The following is a 26809-nucleotide window of genomic DNA, read 5'->3' on the forward strand; positions in this document are numbered from 1 at the left end:
AACCCTTTCTGATGCGCCAGAGAACACCAGCTGTCCCTTCGTGCGCACTGGACTAGACCTGGCCTCCCTACCGGACCCCACAGGTTAGACCCGCTATCCCTACCTGATGCTCCGCATTAGGCTTGGCACCCATACCCGATGTTCTGGGGTAGTAACGGTACCCCCACCGTTACTCTGCGGTAGTATCGGTACACCCACCGGTACTCCGGGGTAGTACGTGAACCCTTACTGGTTCACTGGGGTACACCTGCTGACGTTACTGGCGTGCGGTGTAGACCAGACATTCCTACCTGACCCTCCGTTTTAGGCCCGGTATCCCTACCTGATGCTCCGTTGTTGGCCTGGCACCCCTACCCGATATGCTGGGGTAGTACCGGTACCCCCACCGGTACTCTGCGGTAGTATTGGTACACCCACTGGTACTCCAGGGTAGTACCTGAACCCTTACTGGTTCGCTGGGGTACACCTGCTGACCTTTGGGGCGTGCTGTGTAGACCAGACATTCCTACCTGACCCTCCAGGCTAGGCCCGGTATCCCTACCTGATGCTCTGCGGTAGGCCTGGCCCCCTACCCAACAATCTGGGGTAGTACCGGTACACCCACAGGTACTCCGCGGTACTTTTGCTATACCCACCGGTACTCCTGGATTGTACCGGAACCCTTACTGGTGCGCCGGGGTACACCTGCTGACCCTACGGGCACACTGCTTTGGACCCACCCTTCCTACCTGACCCGCCGGGGTAGGCCTGGTATACCTACCCGATGTTTCGAGGTAGAACCGGTTCCCCCACCGGTACTCTGGGGTTGGAACGGAACCCTTTCTGATGCGCCAGAGAACACCAGCTGTCCCTTCGTGCGCACTGGACTAGACCTGGCCTCCCTTCCGGACCCCACAGGTTAGACCCGCTATCCCTACCTGATGCTCCGCATTAGGCTTGGCACCCATACCCGATGTTCTGGGGTAGTAACGGTACCCACACCGTTACTCTGCGGTAGTATCGGTACACCCACCGGTACTCCGGGGTAGTACGTGAACCCTTACTGGTTCACTGGGGTACACCTGATGACGTGTCAGGCACGCGGTGTAGACCAGACATTCCTACCTGACCCTCCGTTTTAGGCCCGGTATCCCTACCTGATGCTCCGTTGTTGGCCTGGCACCCCTACCCGATATGCTGGCGTAGTACCGGTACCCCCACCGGTACTCTGCGGTAGTATTGGTACACCCACCGGTACTCCAGGGTAGTACCTGAACCCTTACTGGTTCGCTGGGGTACACCTGCTGACCTTACGGGCGTGCTGTGTAGACCAGACATTCCTACCTGACCCTCCAGGCTAGGCCCGGTATCCCTACCTGATGCTCTGCGGTAGGCCTGGCCCCCTACCCGACAATCTGGGGTAGTACCGGTACACCCACAGGGACTCCGCGGTAATTTTGCTATACCCACCGGTACTCCTGGATTGTACCGGAACCCTTACTGGTGCGCCGGGGTACACCTGCTGACCCTACGGGCACACTGCTTTGGACCCACCCTTCCTACCTGACCCGCCGGGGTAGGCCTGGTATACCTACCCGATGTTTCGAGGTAGAACCGGTTCCCCCACCGGTACTCTGGGTTTGGAACGGAAACCTTTCTGATGCGCCAGAGAACACCAGCTGTCCCTTCGTGCGCGCTGGACTAGACCCGGCCTCCCTTCCGGGCACCACAGGTTAGACCCGCTATCCCTACCTGATGCTCCGCATTAGGCTTGGCACCCATACCCGATGTTCTGGGGTAGTAACGGTACCCCCACCGTTACTCTGCGGTAGTATCGGTACACCCACCGGTACTCCGGGGTAGTACGTGAACCCTTACTGGTTCACTGGGGTACACCTGCTGACGTTACTGGCGTGCGGTGTAGACCAGACATTCCTACCTGACCCTCCGTTTTAGGCCCGGTATCCCTACCTGATGCTCCGTTGTTGGCCTGGCACCACTACCCGATATGCTGGGGTAGTACCGGTACCCCCACCGGTACTCTGCAGTAGTATTGGTACACCCACCGGTACTCCAGGGTAGTATCTGAACCCTTACTGGTTCGCTGGGGTACACCTGCTGACCTTACGGGCGTGCTGTGTAGACCAGACATTCCTACCTGACCCTCCAGGCTAGGCCCGGTATCCCTACCTGATGCTCTGCGGTAGGCCTGGCCCCCTATCCGACAATCTGGGGTAGTACCGGTACACCCACAGGTACTCCGCGGTACTTTTGCTATACCCACCGGTACTCCTGGATTGTACCGGAACCCTTACTGGTGCGCCGGGGTACACCAGCTGACCCTACGGGCACACTGCTTTGGACCCACCCTTCCTACCTGACCCGCCGGGGTAGGCCTGGTATACCTACCCGATGTTTCGAGGTAGAACCGGTTCCCCCACCGGTACTCTGGGTTTGGAACGGAACCCTTTCTGATGCGCCAGAGAACACCAGCTGTCCCTTCGTGAGCGCTGGACTAGACCCGGCCTCCCTACCGGACACCACAGGTTAGACCCGCTATCCCTACCTGATGCTCCGCATTAGGCTTGGCACCCATACCCGATCTTCTGGGGTAGTAGCGGTACCCCCACCGTTACTCTGCGGTAGTATCGGTACACCCACCGGTACTCCGGGGTAGTACGTGAACCCTTACTGGTTCACTGGGGTACACCTGCTGACGTTACTGGCGTGCGGTGTAGACCAGACATTCCTACCTGACCCTCCGTTTTAGGCCCGGTATCCCTACCTGATGCTCCGTTGTTGGCCTGGCACCCCTACCCGATATGCTGGGGTAGTACCGCTACCCCCACCGGTACTCTGCGGTAGTATTGGTACACCCACCGGTACTCCAGGGTAGTACCTGAACCCTTACTGGTTCGCTGGGGTACACCTGCTGACCTTACGGGCGTGCTGTGTAGACCAGACATTCCTACCTGACCCTCCAGGCTAGGCCCGGTATCCCTACCTGATGCTCTGCGGTAGGCCTGGCCCCCTACCCGACAATCTGGGGTAGTACCGGTACACCCACAGGTACTCCGCGGTACTTTTGCTATACCCACCGGTACTCCTGGATTGTACCGGAACCCTTACTGGTGCGCCGGGGTACACCTGCTGACCCTACGGGCACACTGCTTTGGACCCACCCTTCCTACCTGACCCGCCGGGGTAGGCCTGGTATACCTACCCGATCTTTCGAGGTAGAACCGGTTCCCCCACCGGTACTCTGGGGTTGGAACGGAACCCTTTCTGATGCGCCAGAGAACACCAGCTGTCCCTTCGTGCGCACTGGACTAGACCTGGCCTCCCTTCCGGACCCCACAGGTTAGACCCGCTATCCCTACCTGATGCTCCGCATTAGGCTTGGCACCCATACCCGATGTTCTGGGGTAGTAACGGTACCCCCACCGTTACTCTGCGGTAGTATCGGTACACCCACCGGTACTCCGGGGTAGTACGTGAACCCTTACTGGTTCACTGGGGTACACCTGATGACGTGTCAGGCACGCGGTGTAGACCAGACATTCCTACCTGACCCTCCGTTTTAGGCCCGGTATCCCTACCTGATGCTCCGTTGTTGGCCTGGCACCCCTACCCGATATGCTGGGGTAGTACCGGTACCCCCACCGGTACTCTGCGGTAGTATTGGTACACCCACCGGTACTCCAGGGTAGTACCTGAACCCTTACTGGTTCGCTGGGGTACACCTGCTGACCTTACGGGCGTGCTGTGTAGACCAGACATTCCTACCTGACCCTCCAGGCTAGGCCCGGTATCCCTACCTGATGCTCTGCGGTAGGCCTGGCCCCCTACCCGACAATCTGGGGTAGTACCGGTACACCCACAGGGACTCCGCGGTACTTTTGCTATACCCACCGGTACTCCTGGATTGTACCGGAACCCTTACTGGTGCGCCGGGGTACACCTGCTGACCCTACGGGCACACTGCTTTGGACCCACCCTTCCTACCTGACCCGCCGGGGTAGGCCTGGTATACCTACCCGATGTTTCGAGGTAGAACCGGTTCCCCCACCGGTACTCTGGGTTTGGAACGGAAACCTTTCTGATGCGCCAGAGAACACCAGCTGTCCCTTCGTGCGCGCTGGACTAGACCCGGCCTCCCTTCCGGGCACCACAGGTTAGACCCGCTATCCCTACCTGATGCTCCGCATTAGGCTTGGCACCCATACCCGATGTTCTGGGGTAGTAACGGTACCCCCACCGTTACTCTGCGGTAGTATCGGTACACCCACCGGTACTCCGGGGTAGTACGTGAACACTTACTGGTTCACTGGGGTACACCTGCTGACGTTACTGGCGTGCGGTGTAGACCAGACATTCCTACCTGACCCTCCGTTTTAGGCCCGGTATCCCTACCTGATGCTCCGTTGTTGGCCTGGCACCACTACCCGATATGCTGGGGTAGTACCGGTACCCCCACCGGTACTCTGCGGTAGTATTGGTACACCCACCGGTACTCCAGGGTAGTATCTGAACCCTTACTGGTTCGCTGGGGTACACCTGCTGACCTTACGGGCGTGCTGTGTAGACCAGACATTCCTACCTGACCCTCCAGGCTAGGCCCGGTATCCCTACCTGATGCTCTGCGGTAGGCCTGGCCCCCTATCCGACAATCTGGGGTAGTACCGGTACACCCACAGGTACTCCGCGGTACTTTTGCTATACCCACCGGTACTCCTGGATTGTACCGGAACCCTTACTGGTGCGCCGGGGTACACCAGCTGACCCTACGGGCACACTGCTTTGGACCCACCCTTCCTACCTGACCCGCCGGGGTAGGCCTGGTATACCTACCCGATGTTTCGAGGTAGAACCGGTTCCCCCACCGGTACTCTGGGTTTGGAACGGAACCCTTTCTGATGCGCCAGAGAACACCAGCTGTCCCTTCGTGCGCGCTGGACTAGACCCGGCCTCCCTACCGGACACCACAGGTTAGACCCGCTATCCCTACCTGATGCTCCGCATTAGGCTTGGCACCCATACCCGATCTTCTGGGGTAGTAGCGGTACCCCCACCGTTACTCTGCGGTAGTATCGGTACACCCACCGGTACTCCGGGGTAGTACGTGAACCCTTACTGGTTCACTGGGGTACACCTGCTGACGTTACTGGCGTGCGGTGTAGACCAGACATTCCTACCTGACCCTCCGTTTTAGGCCCGGTATCCCTACCTGATGCTCCGTTGTTGGCCTGGCACCCCTACCCGATATGCTGGGGTAGTACCGGTACCCCCACCGGTACTCTGCGGTAGTATTGGTACACCCACCGGTACTCCAGGGTAGTACCTGAACCCTTACTGGTTCGCTGGGGTACACCTGCTGACCTTTGGGGCGTGCTATGTAGACCAGACATTCCTACCTGACCCTCCAGGCTAGGCCCGGTATCCCTACCTGATGCTCTGCGGTAGGCCTGGCCCCCTACCCGACAATCTGGGGTAGTACCGGTACACCCACAGGTACTCCGCGGTACTTTTGCTATACCCACCGGTACTCCTGGATTGTACCGGAACCCTTACTGGTGCGCCGGGGTACACCTGCTGACCCTACGGGCACACTGCTTTGGACCCACCCTTCCTACCTGACCCGCCGGGGTAGGCCTGGTATACCTACCCGATCTTTCGAGGTAGAACCGGTTCCCCCACCGGTACTCTGGGGTTGGAACGGAACCCTTTCTGATGCGCCAGAGAACACCAGCTGTCCCTTCGTGCGCACTGGACTAGAGCCGGCCTCCCTTCCGGGCACCACAGGTTAGACCCGCTATCCCTACCTGATGCTCCGCATTAGGCTTGGCACCCATACCCGATGTTCTGGGGTAGTAACGGTACCCCCACCGTTACTCTGCGGTAGTATCGGTACACCCACCGGTACTCCGGGGTAGTACGTGAACCCTTACTGGTTCACTGGGGTACACCTGCTGACGTTACTGGCGTGCGGTGTAGACCAGACATTCCTACCTGACCCTCCGTTTTAGGCCCGGTATCCCTACCTGATGCTCCGTTGTTGGCCTGGCACCACTACCCGATATGCTGGGGTAGTACCGGTACCCCCACCGGTACTCTGCGGTAGTATTGGTACACCCACCGGTACTCCAGGGTAGTATCTGAACCCTTACTGGTTCGCTGGGGTACACCTGCTGACCTTACGGGCGTGCTGTGTAGACCAGACATTCCTACCTGACCCTCCAGGCTAGGCCCGGTATCCCTACCTGATGCTCTGCGGTAGGCCTGGCCCCCTATCCGACAATCTGGGGTAGTACCGGTACACCCACAGGTACTCCGCGGTACTTTTGCTATACCCACCGGTACTCCTGGATTGTACCGGAACCCTTACTGGTGCGCCGGGGTACACCAGCTGACCCTACGGGCACACTGCTTTGGACCCACCCTTCCTACCTGACCCGCCGGGGTAGGCCTGGTATACCTACCCGATGTTTCGAGGTAGAACCGGTTCCCCCACCGGTACTCTGGGTTTGGAACGGAACCCTTTCTGATGCGCCAGAGAACACCAGCTGTCCCTTCGTGCGCGCTGGACTAGACCCGGCCTCCCTACCGGACACCACAGGTTAGACCCGCTATCCCTACCTGATGCTCCGCATTAGGCTTGGCACCCATACCCGATCTTCTGGGGTAGTAGCGGTACCCCCACCGTTACTCTGCGGTAGTATCGGTACACCCACCGGTACTCCGGGGTAGTACGTGAACCCTTACTGGTTCACTGGGGTACACCTGCTGACGTTACTGGCGTGCGGTGTAGACCAGACATTCCTACCTGACCCTCCGTTTTAGGCCCGGTATCCCTACCTGATGCTCCGTTGTTGGCCTGGCACCCCTACCCGATATGCTGGGGTAGTACCGGTACCCCCACCGGTACTCTGCGGTAGTATTGGTACACCCACCGGTACTCCAGGGTAGTACCTGAACCCTTACTGGTTCGCTGGGGTACACCTGCTGACCTTTGGGGCGTGCTATGTAGACCAGACATTCCTACCTGACCCTCCAGGCTAGGCCCGGTATCCCTACCTGATGCTCTGCGGTAGGCCTGGCCCCCTACCCGACAATCTGGGGTAGTACCGGTACACCCACAGGTACTCCGCGGTACTTTTGCTATACCCACCGGTACTCCTGGATTGTACCGGAACCCTTACTGGTGCGCCGGGGTACACCTGCTGACCCTACGGGCACACTGCTTTGGACCCACCCTTCCTACCTGACCCGCCGGGGTAGGCCTGGTATACCTACCCGATCTTTCGAGGTAGAACCGGTTCCCCCACCGGTACTCTGGGGTTGGAACGGAACCCTTTCTGATGCGCCAGAGAACACCAGCTGTCCCTTCGTGCGCACTGGACTAGAGCCGGCCTCCCTTCCGGGCACCACAGGTTAGACCCGCTATCCCTACCTGATGCTCCGCATTAGGCTTGGCACCCATACCCGATGTTCTGGGGTAGTAACGGTACCCCCACCGTTACTCTGCGGTAGTATCGGTACACCCACCGGTACTCCGGGGTAGTACGTGAACCCTTACTGGTTCACTGGGGTACACCTGCTGACGTTACTGGCGTGCGGTGTAGACCAGACATTCCTACCTGACCCTCCGTTTTAGGCCCGGTATCCCTACCTGATGCTCCGTTGTTGGCCTGGCACCACTACCCGATATGCTGGGGTAGTACCGGTACCCCCACCGGTACTCTGCGGTAGTATTGGTACACCCACCGGTACTCCAGGGTAGTATCTGAACCCTTACTGGTTCGCTGGGGTACACCTGCTGACCTTACGGGCGTGCTGTGTAGACCAGACATTCCTACCTGACCCTCCAGGCTAGGCCCGGTATCCCTACCTGATGCTCTGCGGTAGGCCTGGCCCCCTATCCGACAATCTGGGGTAGTACCGGTACACCCACAGGTACTCCGCGGTACTTTTGCTATACCCACCTGTACTCCTGGATTGTACCGGAACCCTTACTGGTGCGCCGGGGTACACCAGCTGACCCTACGGGCACACTGCTTTGGACCCACCCTTCCTACCTGACCCGCCGGGGTAGGCCTGGTATACCTACCCGATCTTTCGAGGTAGAACCGGTTCCCCCACCGGTACTCTGGGCTTGGAACGGAACCCTTTCTGATGCGCCAGAGAACACCAGCTGTCCCTTCGTGCGCGCTGGACTAGACTCGGCCTCCCTACCGGACACCACAGGTTAGACCCGCTATCCCTACCTGATGCTCCGCATTAGGCTTGGCACCCATACCCGATGTTCTGGGGTAGTAGCGGTACCCCCACCGTTACTCTGCGGTAGTATCGGTACACCCACCGGTACTCCGGGGTAGTACGTGAACCCTTACTGGTTCACTGGGGTACACCTGCTGACGTTACTGGCGTGCGGTGTAGACCAGACATTCCTACCTGACCCTCCGTTTTAGGCCCGGTATCCCTACCTGATGCTCCGTTGTTGGCCTGGCACCCCTACCCGATATGCTGGGGTAGTACCGGTACCCCCACCGGTACTCTGCGGTAGTATTGGTACATCCACCGGTACTCCAGGGTAGTACCTGAACCCTTACTGGTTCGCTGGGGTACACCTGCTGACCTTTGGGGCGTGCTATGTAGACCAGACATTCCTACCTGACCCTCCAGGCTAGGCCCGGTATCCCTACCTGATGCTCTGCGGTAGGCCTGGCCCCCTACCCGACAATCTGGGGTACTATCGGTACACCCACCGGTACTCCGCGGTACTTTTGCTATACCCACCGGTACTCCTGGATTGTACCGGAACCCTTACTGGTGCGCCGGGGTACACCTGCTGACCCTACGGGCACACTGCTTTGGACCCACCCTTCCTACCTGACCCGCCGGGGTAGGCCTGGTATACCTACCCGATCTTTCGAGGTAGAACCGGTTCCCCCACCGGTACTCTGGGGTTGGAACGGAACCCTTTCTGATGCGCCAGAGAACACCAGCTGTCCCTTCGTGCGCGCTGGACTAGACCTGGCCTCCCTACCGGACCCCACAGGTTAGACCCGCTATCCCTACCTGATGCTCCGCATTAGGCTTGGCACCCATACCCGATGTTCTGGGGTAGTAACGGTACCCACACCGTTACTCTGCGGTAGTATCGGTACACCCACCGGTACTCCGGGGTAGTACGTGAACCCTTACTGGTTCACTGGGGTACACCTGCTGACGTTACTGGCGCGCGGTGTAGACCAGACATTCCTACCTGACCCTCCGTTTTAGGCCCGGTATCCCTACCTGATGCTCCGTTGTTGGCCTGGCACCCCTACCCGATATGCTGGGGTAGTACCGGTACCCCCACCGGTACTCTGCGGTAGTATTGGTACACCCACCGGTACTCCAGGGTAGTACCTGAACCCTTACTGGTTCGCTGGGGTACACCTGCTGAACTTACGGGCGTGCTGTGTAGACCAGACATTCCTACCTGACCCTCCAGGCTAGGCCCGGTATCCCTACCTGATGCTCTGCGGTAGGCCTGGCCCCCTATCCGACAATCTGGGGTAGTACCGGTACACCCACAGGGACTCCGCGGTAATTTTGCTATACCCACCGGTACTCCAGGATTGTACCGGAACCCTTACTGGTGCGCCGGGGTACACCTGCTGACCCTACGGGCACACTGCTTTGGACCCACCCTTCCTACGTGACCCTCCGGGGTAGGCCTGGTATACCTACCCGATGTTTCGAGGTAGAACCGGTTCCCCCACCGGTACTCTGGGCTTGGAACAGAAACCTTTGTGATGCGCCAGAGAACACCAGCTGTACCTTCGTGCGCGCTGGACTAGACCTGGCCTCCCTTCCGGACCCCACAGGTTAGACCCGCTATCCCTATCTGATGCTCCGCATTAGGCTTGGCACCCATACCCGATGTTCTGGGGTACTAGCGGTACCCCCACCGTTACTCTGCGGTAGTATCGGTACACCCACCGGTACTCCGGGGTAGTACGTGAACCCTTACTGGTTCACTGGGGTACACCCGATGACGTTACTGGCGCGCGGTGTAGACCAGACATTCCTACCTGACCCTCCTTTTTAGGCCCGGTATCCCTACCTGATGCTCCGTTGTTGGCCTGGCACCCCTACCCGATATGCTGGGGTAGTACCGGTACCCCCACCGGAAGTCTGCGGTAGTATTGGTACACCCACCGGTACTCCAGGGCAGTACCTGAACACTTCCTGGTTCGCTGGGGTACACCTGCTGACCTTTGGGGTGTGCTATGTAGACCAGACATTCCTACCTGACCCTCCAGGCTAGGCCCGGTATCCCTACCTGATGCTCTGCGGTAGGCCTGGCCCCCTACCCGACAATCTGGGGTAGTACCGGTACACCCACAGGTACTCCGCGCTACTTTTGCTATACCCACCGGTACTCCTGGATTGTACCGGAACCCTTACTGGTGCGCCGGGGTACACCTGCTGACCCTACGGGCACACTGCTTTGGACCCACCCTTCCTACCTGACCCGCCGGGGTAGGCCTGGTATACCTACCCGATGTTTCGAGGTAGAACCGGTTCCCCCACCGGTACTCTGGGTTTGGAACGGAACCCTTTCTGATGCGCCAGAGAACACCAGCTGTCCCTTCGTGCGCGCTGGACTAGACCCGGCCTCCCTTCCGGGCACCACAGGTTAGACCCGCTATCCCTACCTGATGCTCCGCATTAGGCTTGGCACCCATACCCGATGTTCTGGGGTACTAGCGGTACCCCCACCGTTACTCTGCGGTAGTATCGGTACACCCACCGGTACTCCGGGGTAGTACGTGAACCCTTACTGGTTCACTGGGGTGCACCTGCTGACGTTACTGGCGTGCGGTGTAGACCAGACATTCCTACCTGACCCTCTGTTTTAGGCCCGGTATCCCTACCTGATGCTCCGTTGTTGGCCTGGCACCCCTACCCGATATGCTGGGGTAGTACCGGTACCCCCACCGGTTTCTGCGGTAGTATTGGTACACCCACCGGTACTCCAGGGTAGTACCTGAACCCTTACTGGTTCGCTGGGGTACACCTGCTGACCTTACGGGCGTGCTGTGTAGACCAGACATTCCTACCTGACCCTCCAGGCTAGGCCCGGTATCCCTACCTGATGCTCTGCGGTAGGCCTGGCCCCCTACCCGACAATCTGGGGTAGTACCGGTACACCCACAGGGACTCCGCGGTAATTTTGCTATACCCACCGGTACTCCAGGATTGTACCGGAACCCTTACTGGTGTGCCGGGTTACACCTGCTGACCCTACGGGCACACTGCTTTGGACCCACCCTTCCTACCTGACCCGCCGGGGTAGGCCTGGTATACCTACCCGATGTTTCAAGGTAGAACCGGTTCCCCCACCGGTACTCTGGTGTTGGAACGGAACCCTTTCTGATGCGCCAGAGAACTCCAGCTGTCCCTTCGTGCGCACTGGACTAGACCTGGCCTCCCTACCGGACCCCACAGGTTAGACCCGCTATCCCTACCTGATGCTCCGCATTAGGCTTGGCACCCATACCCGATGTTCTGGGGTAGTAACGGTACCCCCACCGTTACTCTGCGGTAGTATCGGTACACCCACCGGTACTCCGGGGTAGTACGTGAACCCTTACTGGTTCACTGGGGTACACCTGCTGACGTTACTGGCGTGCGGTGTAGACCAGACATTCCTACCTGACCCTCCATTTTAGGCCCGGTATCCCTACCTGATGCTCTGTTGTTGGCCTGGCACCCCCACCCGATATGCTGGGGTAGTACCGGTACCCCCACCGGTACTCTGCGGTAGTATTGGTACACCCACCGGTACTCCAGGGCAATACCTGAACACTTACTGGTTCGCTGGGGTACACCTGCTGACCTTACGGGCGTGCTGTGTAGACCAGACATTCCTACCTGACCCTCCAGGCTAGGCCCGGTATCCCTACCTGATGCTCTGCGGTAGGCCTGGCCCCCTACCCGACAATCTGGGGTAGTACCGGTACACCCACAGGTACTCCGCGCTACTTTTGCTATACCCACCGGTACTCCTGGATTGTACCGGAACCCTTACTGGTGCGCCGGGGTACACCTGCTGACCCTACGGGCACACTGCTTTGGACCCACCCTTCCTACCTGACCCGCCGGGGTAGGCCTGGTATACCTACCCGATCTTTCGAGGTAGAACCGGTTCCCCCACCGGTACTCTGGGGTTGGAACGGAACCCTTTCTGATGCGCCAGAGAACACCAGCTGTCCCTTCGTGCGCGCTGGACTAGACCTGGCCTCCCTACCGGACCCCACAGGTTAGACCCGCTATCCCTACCTGATGCTCCGCATTAGGCTTGGCACCCATACCCGATGTTCTGGGGTAGTAACGGTACCCACACTGTTACTCTGCGGTAGTATCGGTACACCCACCGGTACTCCGGGGTAGTACGTGAACCCTTACTGGTTCACTGGGGTACACCTGCTGACGTTACTGGCGTGCGGTATAGACCAGACATTCCTACCTGACCCTCCGTTTTAGGCCCGGTATCCCTACCTGATGCTCCGTTGTTGGCCTGGCACCCCTACCCGATATGCTGGGGTAGTACCGGTACCCCCACCGGTACTCTGCGGTAGTATTGGTACACCCACCGGTACTCCAGGGTAGTACCTGAACCCTTACTGGTTCGCTGGGGTACACCTGCTGAACTTACGGGCGTGCTGTGTAGACCAGACATTCCTACCTGACCCTCCAGGCTAGGCCCGGTATCCCTACCTGATGCTCTGCGGTAGGCCTGGCCCCCTATCCGACAATCTGGGGTAGTACCGGTACACCCACAGGGACTCCGCGGTAATTTTGCTATACCCACCGGTACTCCAGGATTGTACCGGAACCCTTACTGGTGCGCCGGGGTACACCTGCTGAACCTACGGGCACACTGCTTTGGACCCACCCTTCCTACGTGACCCTCCGGGGTAGGCCTGGTATACCTACCCGATGTTTCGAGGTAGAACCGGTTCCCCCACCGGTACTCTGGGCTTGGAACAGAAACCTTTGTGATGCGCCAGAGAACACCAGCTGTACCTTCGTGCGCGCTGGACTAGACCTGGCCTCCCTTCCGGACCCCACAGGTTAGACCCGCTATCCCTACCTGATGCTCCGCATTAGGCTTGGCACCCATACCCGATGTTCTGGGGTACTAGCGGTACCCCCACCGTTACTCTGCGGTAGTATCGGTACACCCACCGGTACTCCGGGGTAGTACGTGAACCCTTACTGGTTCACTGGGGTACACCCGATGACGTTACTGGCGCGCGGTGTAGACCAGACATTCCTACCTGACCCTCCTTTTTAGGCCCGGTATCCCTACCTGATGCTCCGTTGTTGGCCTGGCACCCCTACCCGATATGCTGGGGTAGTACCGGTACCCCCACCGGAACTCTGCGGTAGTATTGGTACACCCACCGGTACTCCAGGGCAGTACCTGAACACTTCCTGGTTCGCTGGGGTACACCTGCTGACCTTTGGGGTGTGCTATGTAGACCAGACATTCCTACCTGACCCTCCAGGCTAGGCCCGGTATCCCTACCTGGTGCTCTGCGGTAGGCCTGGCCCCCTACCCGACAATCTGGGGTAGTACCGGTACACCCACAGGTACTCCGCGGTACTTTTGCTATACCCACCGGTACTCCTGGATTGTACCGGAACCCTTACTGGTGCGCCGGGGTACACCTGCTGACCCTACGGGCACACTGCTTTGGACCCACCCTTCCTACCTGACCCGCCGGGGTAGGCCTGGTATACCTACCCGATGTTTCGAGGTAGAACCGGTTCCCCCACCGGTACTCTGGGTTTGGAACGGAACCCTTTCTGATGCGCCAGAGAACACCAGCTGTCCCTTCGTGCGCGCTGGACTAGACCCGGCCTCCCTTCCGGGCACCACAGGTTAGACCCGCTATCCCTACCTGATGCTCCGCATTAGGCTTGGCACCCATACCCGATGTTCTGGGGTACTAGCGGTACCCCCACCGTTACTCTGCGGTAGTATCGGTACACCCACCGGTACTCCGGGGTAGTACGTGAACCCTTACTGGTTCACTGGGGTGCACCTGCTGACGTTACTGGCGTGCGGTGTAGACCAGACATTCCTACCTGACCCTCTGTTTTAGGCCCGGTATCCCTACCTGATGCTCCGTTGTTGGCCTGGCACCCCTACCCGATATGCTGGGGTAGTACCGGTACCCCCACCGGTTTCTGCGGTAGTATTGGTACACCCACCGGTACTCCAGGGTAGTACCTGAACCCTTACTGGTTCGCTGGGGTACACCTGCTGACCTTACGGGCGTGCTGTGTAGACCAGACATTCCTACCTGACCCTCCAGGCTAGGCCCGGTATCCCTACCTGATGCTCTGTGGTAGGCCTGGCCCCCTACCCGACAATCTGGGGTAGTACCGGTACACCCACAGGGACTCCGCGGTAATTTTGCTATACCCACCGGTACTCCAGGATTGTACCGGAACCCTTACTGGTGTGCCGGGTTACACCTGCTGACCCTACGGGCACACTGCTTTGGACCCACCCTTCCTACCTGACCCGCCGGGGTAGGCCTGGTATACCTACCCGATGTTTCAAGGTAGAACCGGTTCCCCCACCGGTACTCTGGTGTTGGAACGGAACCCTTTCTGATGCGCCAGAGAACTCCAGCTGTCCCTTCGTGCGCACTGGACTAGACCTGGCCTCCCTACCGGACCCCACAGGTTAGACCCGCTATCCCTACCTGATGCTCCGCATTAGGCTTGGCACCCATACCCGATGTTCTGGGGTACTAGCGGTACCCCCACCGTTACTCTGCGGTAGTATCGGTACACCCACCGGTACTCCGGGGTAGTACGTGAACCCTTACTGGTTCGCTGGGGTACACCTGATGACGTTACTGGCGCGCGGTGTACACCAGACATTCCTACCTGACCCTCCGTTTTAGGCCCGGTATCCCTACCTGATGCTCCGTTGTTGGCCTGGCACCCCTACCCGATATGCTGGGGTAGTACCGGTACCCCCGCCGGTACTCTGCGGTAGTATTGGTACACCCACCGGTACTCCAGGGCAGTACCTGAACACTTACTGGTTCGCTGGGGTACACCTGCTGACCTTTGGGGCGTGCTATGTAGACCAGACATTCCTACCTGACCCTCCAGGCTAGGCCCGGTATCCCTACCTGATGCTCTGCGGTAGGCCTGGCCCCCTACCCGACAATCTGGGGTAGTACCGGTACACCCACAGGTACTCCGCGGTACTTTTGCTATACCCACCGGTACTCCTGGATTGTACCGGAACCCTTATTGGTGCGCCGGGGTACACCTGCTGACCCTACGGGCACACTGCTTTGGACCCACCCTTCCTACCTGACCCGCCGGGGTAGGCCTGGTATACCTACCCGATGTTTCGAGGTAGAACCGGTTCCCCCACCGGTACTCTGGGCTTGGAACGGAAACCTTTGTGATGCGCCAGAGAATACCAGCTGTCCCTTCGTGCGCGCTGGACTAGACCTGGCCTCCCTACCGGACCCCACAGGTTAGACCCGCTATCCCTACCTGATGCTCCGCATTAGGCTTGGCACCCATACCCGATGTTCTGGGGTAGTAGCGGTACCCCCACTGTTACTCTGCAGTAGTATCGGTACACCCACCGGTACTCCGGGGTAGTACGTGAACCCTTACTGGTTCACTGGGGTACACCTGATGACGTTACGGGTGCGCGGTATAGACCAGACATTCTTCCTGACCCTCCGTGTTAGGCCCGGTATCCCTACCTGATGCTCCGTTGTTGGCCTGGCACCCCTACCCGATATGCTGGGGTAGTACCGCTACCCCCACCGATACTCTGCGGTAGTATTGGTACACCCACAGGTACTCCAGGGTAGTACCTGAACTCTTACTGGTTCGCTAGGGTACACCTGCTGACCTTACGGGCGTGCTCTGTAGACCAGACATTCCTACCTGACCCTCCAGGCTAGGCCCGGTATCCCTACCTGATGCCCTAAGGTAGGCCTGGCCCCCTACCCGACAATCTGGGGTAGTACCGGTACACCCACAGGGACTCCGCGGTAGTTTTGCTATACCCACCGGTACTCCTGGATTGTACCGTAACCCTTACTGGTGCGCCGGGGTACACCTGCTGACCCTACGGGCACACTGCTTTGGACCCACCCTTCCTACCTGACCCGCCGGGGTAGGCCTGGTATACCTACCCGAAGTTTCGAGGTAGAACCGGTTCCCCCACCGGTACTCTGGGTTTGAAACGGAACCCTTTGTGATGCGCCAGAGAACACCAGCTGTCCCTTCGTGCGCGCTGGACTAGACCCGGCCTCCCTACCTGACCACACATGTTAGACCCGCTATCCCTACCTGATGCTCCGCATTAGGCTTGGCACCCATACCCGATGTTCTGGGGTAGTAGCGGTACCCCCACCGTTACTCTGCAGTAGTATCGGTACACCCACCGGTACTCCGGGGTAGTACGTGAACCCTTACTGGTTCACTGGGGTACACCTGCTGACGTTACTGGCGTGCGGTGTAGACCAGACATTCCTACCTGACCCTCCGTTTTAGTCCCGGTATCCCTACCTGATGCTCCGTTGTTGGCCTGGCACCCCTACCCGATATGCTGGGGTAGTACCGGTACCCCCGCCGGTACTCTGCGGTAGTATTGGTACACCCACCAGTACTCCAGGGTAGTACCTGAACCCTTACTGGTTCGCTGGGGTACACCTGCTGACCTTACGGGCGTGCTGTGTAGACCAGACATTCCTACCTGACCCTCCAGGCTAGGCCCGGTATCCCTACCTGATGCTCTGCGGTAGGCCTGGCCCCCTACCCGACAATCTGGGGTAGTACCGGTACACCCACAGGGACTCCGCGGTACTTTTGCTATACCCACCGGTACTCCTGGATTGTACCGGAACCCTTACTGGTGCGCCGGGGTACACCTGCTGACCCTACGGGCACACTGCTTTGGACCCACCCTTCCTACCTGACCCTCCGGGGTAGGCCTGGTATACCTACCCGATGTTTCGAGGTAGAACCGGTTCCCCACCGGTACTCTGGGTTTGGAACGGAACCCTTTCTGATGCGCCAGAGAACACCAGCTGTCCCTTCGTGCGCGCTGGACTAGACCTGGCCTCCCTACCGGACCCCACAGGTTAGACCCGCTATCCCTACCTGATGCTCCGCATTAGGCTTGGCACCCATACCCGATGTTCTGGGGTAGTAGCGGTACCCCCACCGTTACTCTGCGGTAGTATCGGTACACCCACCGGTACTCCTGGGTAGTACGTGAACCCTTACTGGTTCACTGGGGTACACCTGCTGACGTTACTGGCGCGCGGTGTAGACCAGTTATTCCTACCTGACCCTCCGTTTTAGTCCCGGTATCCCTACTTGATGCTCCGTTGTTGGCCTGGCACCCCTACCCGATATGCTGGGGTAGTACCGGTACCCCCACCGGTACTCTGCGGTAGTATTGGTACACCCACCGGTACTCCAGGGTAGTACCTGAACCCTTACTGGTTCGCTGGGGTACACCTGCTGACCTTACGGGCGTGCTGTGTAGACCAGACATTCCTACCTGACCCTCCAGGCTAGGCCCGGTATCCCTACCTGATGCTCTGCGGTAGGCCTGGCCCCCTACCCGACAATCTGGGGTAGTACCGGTACACCCACAGGTACTCCGCGGTACTTTTGCTATACCCACCGGTACTCCTGGATTGTACCGGAACCCTTACTGGTGCGCCGGGGTACACCTGCTGACCCTACGGGCACACTGCTTTGGACCCACCCTTCCTTCCTGACCCGCCGGGGTAGGCCTGGTATACCTACCCGATGTTTCGAGGTAGAACCGGTTCCCCCACCGGTACTCTGGGTTTGGAACGGAACCCTTTCTGATGCGCCAGAGAACACCAGCTGTCCCTTCGTGCGCGCTGGACTAGACCCGGCCTCCCTTCCGGGCACCACAGGTTAGACCCGCTATCCCTACCTGATGCTCCGCATTAGGCTTGGCACCCATACCCGATGTTCTGGGGTACTAGCGGTACCCCCACCGTTACTCTGCGGTAGTATCGGTACACCCACCGGTACTCCGGGGTAGTACGTGAACCCTTACTGGTTCACTGGGGTACACCTGCTGACGTTACTGGCGTGCGGTGTAGACCAGACATTCCTACCTGACCCTCTGTTTTAGGCCCGGTATCCCTACCTGATGCTCCGTTGTTGGCCTGGCACCCCTACCCGATATGCTGGGGTAGTACCGGTACCCCCACCGGTACTCTGCGGTAGTATTGGTACACCCACCGGTACTCCAGGGTAGTACCTGAACCCTTACTGGTTCGCTGGGGTACACCTGCTGACCTTACGGGCGTGCTGTGTAGACCAGACATTCCTACCTGACCCTCCAGGCTAGGCCCGGTATCCCTACCTGATGCTCTGCGGTAGGCCTGGCCCCCTACCCGACAATCTGGGGTAGTACCGGTACACCCACAGGGACTCCGCGGTAATTTTGCTATACCCACCGGTACTCCAGGATTGTACCGGAACCCTTACTGGTGAGCCGGGTTACACCTGCTGACCCTACGGGCACACTGCTTTGGACCCACCCTTCCTACCTGACCCGCCGGGGTAGGCCTGGTATACCTACCCGATGTTTCAAGGTAGAACCGGTTCCCCCACCGGTACTCTGGTGTTGGAACGGAACCCTTTCTGATGCGCCAGAGAACTCCAGCTGTCCCTTCGTGCGCACTGGACTAGACCTGGCCTCCCTACCGGACCCCACAGGTTAGACCCGCTATCCCTACCTGATGCTCCGCATTAGGCTTGGCACCCATACCCGATGTTCTGGGGTACTAGCGGTACCCCCACCGTTACTCTGCGGTAGTATCGGTACACCCACCGGTACTCCGGGGTAGTACGTGAACCCTTACTGGTTCGCTGGGGTACACCTGATGACGTTACTGGCGCGCGGTGTACACCAGACATTCCTACCTGACCCTCCGTTTTAGGCCCGGTATCCCTACCTGATGCTCCGTTGTTGGCCTGGCACCCCTACCCGATATGCTGGGGTAGTACCGGTACCCCCACCGGTACTCTGCGGTAGTATTGGTACACCCACCGGTACTCCAGGGCAGTACCTGAACACTTACTGGTTCGCTGGGGTACACCTGCTGACCTTTGGGGCGTGCTATGTAGACCAGACATTCCTACCTGACCCTCCAGGCTAGGCCCGGTATCCCTACCTGATGCTCTGCGGTAGGCCTGGCCCCCTACCCGACAATCTGGGGTAGTACCGGTACACCCACAGGTACTCCGCGGTACTTTTGCTATACCCACCGGTACTCCTGGATTGTACCGGAACCCTTATTGGTGCGCCGGGGTACACCTGCTGACCCTACGGGCACACTGCTTTGGACCCACCCTTCCTACCTGACCCGCCGGGGTAGGCCTGGTATACCTACCCGATGTTTCGAGGTAGAACCGGTTCCCCCACCGGTACTCTGGGCTTGGAACGGAAACCTTTGTGATGCGCCAGAGAACACCAGCTGTCCCTTCGTGCGCGCTGGACTAGACCTGGCCTCCCTACCGGACCCCACAGGTTAGACCCGCTATCCCTACCTGATGCTCCGCATTAGGCTTGGCACCCATACCCGATGTTCTGGGGTAATAGCGGTACCCCCACCGTTACTCTGCAGTAGTATCGGTACACCCACCGGTACTCCGGGGTAGTACGTGAACCCTTACTGGTTCACTGGGGTACACCTGATGACGTTTCGGGCACGCGGTATAGACCAGACATTCTTCCTGACCCTCCCTGTTAGGCCCGGTATCCCTACCTGATGCTCCGTTGTTGGCCTGGCACCCCTACCCGATATGCTGGGGTAGTACCGCTACCCCCACCGATACTCTGCGGTAGTATTTGTACACCCACCGGTACTCCAGGGTAGTACCTGAACTCTTACTGGTTCGCTAGGGTACACCTGCTGACCTTACGGGCGTGCTCTGTAGACCAGACATTCCTACCTGACCCTCCAGGCTAGGCCCGGTATCCCTACCTGATGCCCTAAGGTAGGCCTGGCCCCCTACCCGACAATCTGGGGTAGTACCGGTACACCCACAGGGACTCCGCGGTAGTTTTGCTATACCCACCGGTACTCCTGGATTGTACCGTAACCCTTACTGGTGCGCCGGGGTACACCTGCTGACCCTACGGGCACACTGCTTTGGACCCACCCTTCCTACCTGACCCTCCGGGGTAGGCCTGGTATACCTACCCGAAGTTTCGAGGTAGAACCGGTTCCCCCACCGGTACTCTGGGTTTGAAACGGAACCCTTTGTGATGCGCCAGAGAATACCAGCTGTCCCTTCGTGCGCGCTGGACTAGACCCGGCCTCCCTACCTGACCCCACATGTTAGACCCGCTATCCCTACCTGATGCTCCGCATTAGGCTTGGCACCCATACCCGATGTTCTGGGGTAGTAGCGGTACCCCCACCGTTACTCTGCAGTAGTATCGGTACACCCACCGGTACTCCGGGGTAGTACGTGAACCCTTACTGGTTCACTGGGGTACACCTGCTGACGTTACTGGCGCGCGGTGTAGACCAGACATTCCTACCTGACCCTCCATTTTAGGCCCGGTATCCCTACCAGATGCTCCGTTGTTGGCCTGGCACCCATACCCGATATGCTGGGGTAGTACCGGTACCCCCAACGGTACTCTGCGGTAGTATTGGTACATCCACCGATACTCCAGGGCAGTACCTGAACACTTACTGGTTCGCTGGGGTACACCTGCTGACCTTACGGGCGTGCTGTGTAGACCAGACATTCCTACCTGACCCTCCAGGCTAGGCCCGGTATCCCTACCTGATGCTCTGCGGTAGGCCTGGCCCCCTACCCGACAATCTGGGGTAGTACCGGTACACCCACAGGTACTCCGCGCTACTTTTGGTATACCCACCGGTACTCCTGGATTGTACCGGAACCCTTACTGGTGCGCCGGGGTACACCTGCTGACCCTACGGGCACACTGCTTTGGACCCACCCTTCCTACCTGACCCGCCGGGGTAGGCCTGGTATACCTACCCGATGTTTCGAGGTAGAACCGGTTCCCCACCGGTACTCTGGGTTTGGAACGGAACCCTTTCTGATGCGCCAGAGAACACCAGCTGTCCCTTCGTGCGCGCTGGACTAGACCTGGCCTCTCTACCGGACCCCACAGGTTAGACCCGCTATCCCTACCTGATGCTCCGCATTAGGCTTGGCACCCATACCCGATGTTCTGGGGTAGTAACGGTACCCCCACCGTTACTCTGCGGTAGTATCGGTACACCCACCGGTACTCCGGGGTAGTACGTGAACCCTTACTGGTTCACTGGGGTACACCTGCTGACGTTACTGGCGTGCGGTGTAGACCAGACATTCCTACCTGACCCTCCAGGCTAGGCCCGGTATCCCTACCTGATGCTCTGCGGTAGGCCTGGCCCCCTACCCGACAATCTGGGGTAGTACCGGTACACCCACAGGTACTCCGCGGTACTTTTGCTATACCCACCGGTACTCCTGGATTGTACCGGAACCCTTACTGGTGCGCCGGGGTACACCTGCTGACCCTACGGGCACACTGCTTTGGACCCACCCTTCCTACCTGACCCGCCGGGGTAGGCCTGGTATACCTACCCGATGTTTCGAGGTAGAACCGGTTCCCCCACCGGTACTCTGGGCTTGGAAGGGAACCCTTTGTGATGCGCCAGAGAACACCAGCTGTCCCTTCGTGCGCGCTGGACTAGACCCGGCCTCCCTTCCGGACCCCACAGGTTAGACCCGCTATCCCTACCTGATGCTCCGCATTAGGCTTGGCACCCATACCCGATGTTCTGGGGTAGTAGCGGTACCCCCACCGTTACTCTGCGGTAGTATCGGTACACCCACCGGTACTCCGGGGTAGTACGTGAACCCTTACTGGTTCACTGGGGTACACCTGATGACGTTACTGGCGCGCGGTGTAGAGCAGACATTCCTACCTGACCCTCTGTTTTAGGCCCGGTATCCCTACCTGATGCTCCGTTGTTGGCCTGGCACCCCTACCCGATATGCTGGGGTAGTACCGGTACCCCCACCGGTACTCTGCGGTAGTATTGGTACACCCACCGGTACTCCAGGGTAGTACCTGAACCCTTACTGGTTCGCTGGGGTACACCTGCTGACCTTACGGGCGTGCTGTGTAGACCAGACATTCCTACCTGACCCTCCAGGCTAGGCCCGGTATCCCTACCTGATGCTCTGCGGTAGGCCTGGCCCCCTACCCGACAATCTGGGGTAGTACCGGTACACCCACAGGGACTCCGCGGTAATTTTGCTATACCCACCGGTACTCCAGGATTGTACCGGAACCCTTACTGGTGAGCCGGGTTACACCTGCTGACCCTACGGGCACACTGCTTTGGACCCACCCTTCCTACCTGACCCGCCGGGGTAGGCCTGGTATACCTACCCGATGTTTCAAGGTAGAACCGGTTCCCCCACCGGTACTCTGGTGTTGGAACGGAACCCTTTCTGATGCGCCAGAGAACTCCAGCTGTCCCTTCGTGCGCACTGGACTAGACCTGGCCTCCCTACCGGACCCCACAGGTTAGACCCGCTATCCCTACCTGATGCTCCGCATTAGGCTTGGCACCCATACCCGATGTTCTGGGGTAGTAACGGTACCCCCACCGTTACTCTGCGGTAGTATCGGTACACCCACCGGTACTCCGGGGTAGTACGTGAACCCTTACTGGTTCACTGGGGTACACCTGCTGACGTTACTGGCGCGCGGTGTAGACCAGACATTCCTACCTGACCCTCCATTTTAGGCCCGGTATCCCTACCTGATGCTCTGTTGTTGGCCTGGCACCCCCACCCAATATGCTGGGGTAGTACCGGTACCCCCACCGGTACTCTGCGGTAGTATTGGTACACCCACCGGTACTCCAGGGCAGTACCTGAACACTTACTGGTTCGCTGGGGTACACCTGCTGACCTTACGGGCGTGCTGTGTAGACCAGACATTCCTACCTGACCCTCCAGGCTAGGCCCGGTATCCCTACCTGATGCTCTGCGGTAGGCCTGGCCCCCTACCCGACAATCTGGGGTAGTACCGGTACACCCACAGGTACTCCGCGCTACTTTTGCTATACCCACCGGTACTCCTGGATTGTACCGGAACCCTTACTGGTGCGCCGGGGTACACCTGCTGACCCTACGGGCACACTGCTTTGGACCCACCCTTCCTACCTGACCCGCCGGGGTAGGCCTGGTATACCTACCCGATGTTTCGAGGTAGAACCGGTTCCCCCACCGGTACTCTGGGCTTGGAACAGAAACCTTTGTGATGCGCCAGAGAACACCAGCTGTCCCTTCGTGCGCGCTGGACTAGACCTGGCATTCCTTCCGGGCACCACAGGTTAGACCCGCTATCCCTACCTGATGCTCCGCATTAGGCTTGGCACCCATACCCGATGTTCTGGGGTACTAGCGGTACCCCCACCGTTACTCTGCGGTAGTATCGGTACACCCACCGGTACTCCGGGGTAGTACGTGAACCCTTACTGGTTCGCTGGGGTACACCTGATGACGTTACTGGCGCGCGGTGTACACCAGACATTCCTACCTGACCCTCCGTTTTAGGCCCGGTATCCCTACCTGATGCTCCGTTGTTGGCCTGGCACCCCTACCCGATATGCTGGGGTAGTACCGGTACCCCCGCCGGTACTCTGCGGTAGTATTGGTACACCCACCGGTACTCCAGGGCAGTACCTGAACACTTACTGGTTCGCTGGGGTACACCTGCTGACTTTTGGGGCGTGCTATGTAGACCAGACATTCCTACCTGACCCTCCAGGCTAGGCCCGGTATCCCTACCTGATGCTCTGCGGTAGGCCTGGCCCCCTACCCGACAATCTGGGGTAGTACCGGTACACCCACAGGTACTCCGCGGTACTTTTGCTATACCCACCGGTACTCCTGGATTGTACCGGAACCCTTATTGGTGCGCCGGGGTACACCTGCTGACCCTACGGGCACACTGCTTTGGACCCACCCTTCCTACCTGACCCGCCGGGGTAGGCCTGGTATACCTACCCGATGTTTCGAGGTAGAACCGGTTCCCCCACCGGTACTCTGGGCTTGGAACGGAAACCTTTGTGATGCGCCAGAGAACACCAGCTGTCCCTTCGTGCGCGCTGGACTAGACCTGGCCTCCCTACCGGACCCCACAGGTTAGACCCGCTATCCCTACCTGATGCTCCGCATTAGGCTTGGCACCCATACCCGATGTTCTGGGGTAGTAGCGGTACCCCCACCGTTACTCTGCAGTAGTATCGGTACACCCACCGGTACTCCGGGGTAGTACGTGAACCCTTACTGGTTCACTGGGGTACACCTGATGACGTTTCGGGCACGCGGTATAGACCAGACATTCTTCCTGACCCTCCGTGTTAGGCCCGGTATCCCTACCTGATGCTCCGTTGTTGGCCTGGCACCCCTACCCGATATGCTGGGGTAGTACCGCTACCCCCACCGATACTCTGCGGTAGTATCGGTACACCAACCGGTACTCCGGGGTAGTACGTGAACCCTTACTGGTTCACTGGGGTACACCTGCTGACGTTACTGGCGCGCGGTGTAGAGCAGACATTCCTACCTGACCCTCTGTTTTAGGCCCGGTATCCCTACCTGATGCTCCGTTGTTGGCCTGGCACCACTACCCGAAATGCTGGGGTAGTACCGCTACCCCCACCGGTACTCTGCGGTAGTATTGGTACACCCACCGGTAATCCAGGGCAGTACCTGAACACTTACTGGATCGCTGGGGTACACCTGCTGACCTTTGGGGCGTGCTATGTAGACCAGACATTCCTACCGGACCCTCCAGGCTAGGCCCGGTATCCCTACCTGATGCTCTGCGGTAGGCCTGGCCCCCTACCCGACAATCTGGGGTAGTACCGGTACACCCACAGGTACTCCGCGGTACTTTTGCTATACCCACCGGTACTCCTGGATTGTACCGGAACCCTTACTGGTGCGCCGGGGTACACCTGCTGACCCTACGGGCACACTACTTTGGACCCACCCTTCCTACCTGACCCGCCGGGGTAGGCCTGGTATACCTACCCGATGTTTCGAGGTAGAACCGGTTCCCCCACCGGTACTCTGGGCTTGGAACGGAAACCTTTGTGATGCGCCAGAGAACACCAGCTGTCCCTTCAAGCACGCTGGACTAGACCTGGCCTCCCTACCGGACCCCACAGGTTAGACCCGCTATCCCTACCTGATGCTCCGCATTAGGCTTGGCACCCATACCCGATGTTCTGGGGTAGTAGCGGTACCCCCACCGTTACTCTGCGGTAGTATCGGTACACCCACCGGTACTCCTGGGTAGTACGTGAACCCTTACTGGTTCACTGGGGTACACCTGCTGACGTTACTGGCGCGCGGTGTAGACCAGTTATTCCTACCTGACCCTCCGTTTTAGTCCCGGTATCCCTACTTGATGCACCGTTGTTGGCCTTGCACCCCTACCCGATATGCTGGGGTAGTACCGGTACCCCCACCGGTACTCTGCGGTAGTATTGGTACACCCACCGGTACTCCAGGGTAGTACCTGAACCCTTACTGGTTCGCTGGGGTACACCTGCTGACCTTATGGGCGTGCTGTGTAGACCAGACATTCCTACCTGACCCTCCAGGCTAGGCCCGGTATCCCTACCTGATGCTCTGCGGTAGGCCTGGCCCCCTACCCGACAATCTGGGGTAGTACCGGTACACCCACAGGTACTCCGCGGTACTTTTGCTATACCCACCGGTACTCCTGGATTGTACCGGAACCCTTACTGGTGCGCCGGGGTACACCTGCTGACCCTACGGGCACACTGCTTTGGACCCACCCTTCCTACCTGACCCGCCGGTGTAGGCCTGGTATACATACCCGATGTTTCGAGGTAGAACCGGTTCCCCCACCGGTACTCGGGGCTTGGAACGGAACCCTTTGTGATGCGCCAGAGAACACCAGCTGTCCCTTCGTGCGCGCTGGACTAGACCCGGCCTCCCTTCCGGACACCACAGGTTAGACCCGCTATCCCTACCTGATGCTCCGCATTAGGCTTGGCACCCATACCCGATGTTCTGGGGTAGTAGCGGTACCCCCACCGTTACTCTGCGGTAGTATTCAGTACACCCACCGGTACTCCGGGGTAGTACGTGAATCCTTACTGGTTCACTGGGGTACACCTGATGACGTTACTGGCGTGCGGTGTAGACCAGACATTCCTACCTGACCCTCCGTTTTAGTCCCGGTATCCCTACCTGATGCTCCGTTGTTGGCCTGGCACCCCTACCCGAAATGCTGGGGTAGTACCGCTACCCCCACCGGTACTCTGCGGTAGTATTGGTACACCCACCGGTACTCCAGGGCAGTACCTGAACACTTCCTGGTTCGCTGGGGTACACCTGCTGACCTTACGGGCGTGCTGTGTAGACCAGACATTCCTACCTGACCCTCCAGGCTAGGCCCGGTATCCCTACCTGATGCTCTGCGGTAGGCCTGGCCCCCTACCCGACAATCTGGGGTAGTACCGGTACACCCACAGGTACTCCGCGGTACTTTTGCTATACCCACCGGTACTCCTGGATTGTACCGGAACCCTTACTGGTGCGCCGGGGTACACCTGCTGACCCTACGGGCACACTGCTTTGGACCCACCCTTCCTACCTGACCCGCCGGGGTAGGCCTGGTATACCTACCCGATGT

Source organism: Accipiter gentilis, unplaced genomic scaffold, assembly GCF_929443795.1.
Source record: "Accipiter gentilis unplaced genomic scaffold, bAccGen1.1, whole genome shotgun sequence".
NCBI lineage: Eukaryota > Metazoa > Chordata > Aves > Accipitriformes > Accipitridae > Astur > Astur gentilis.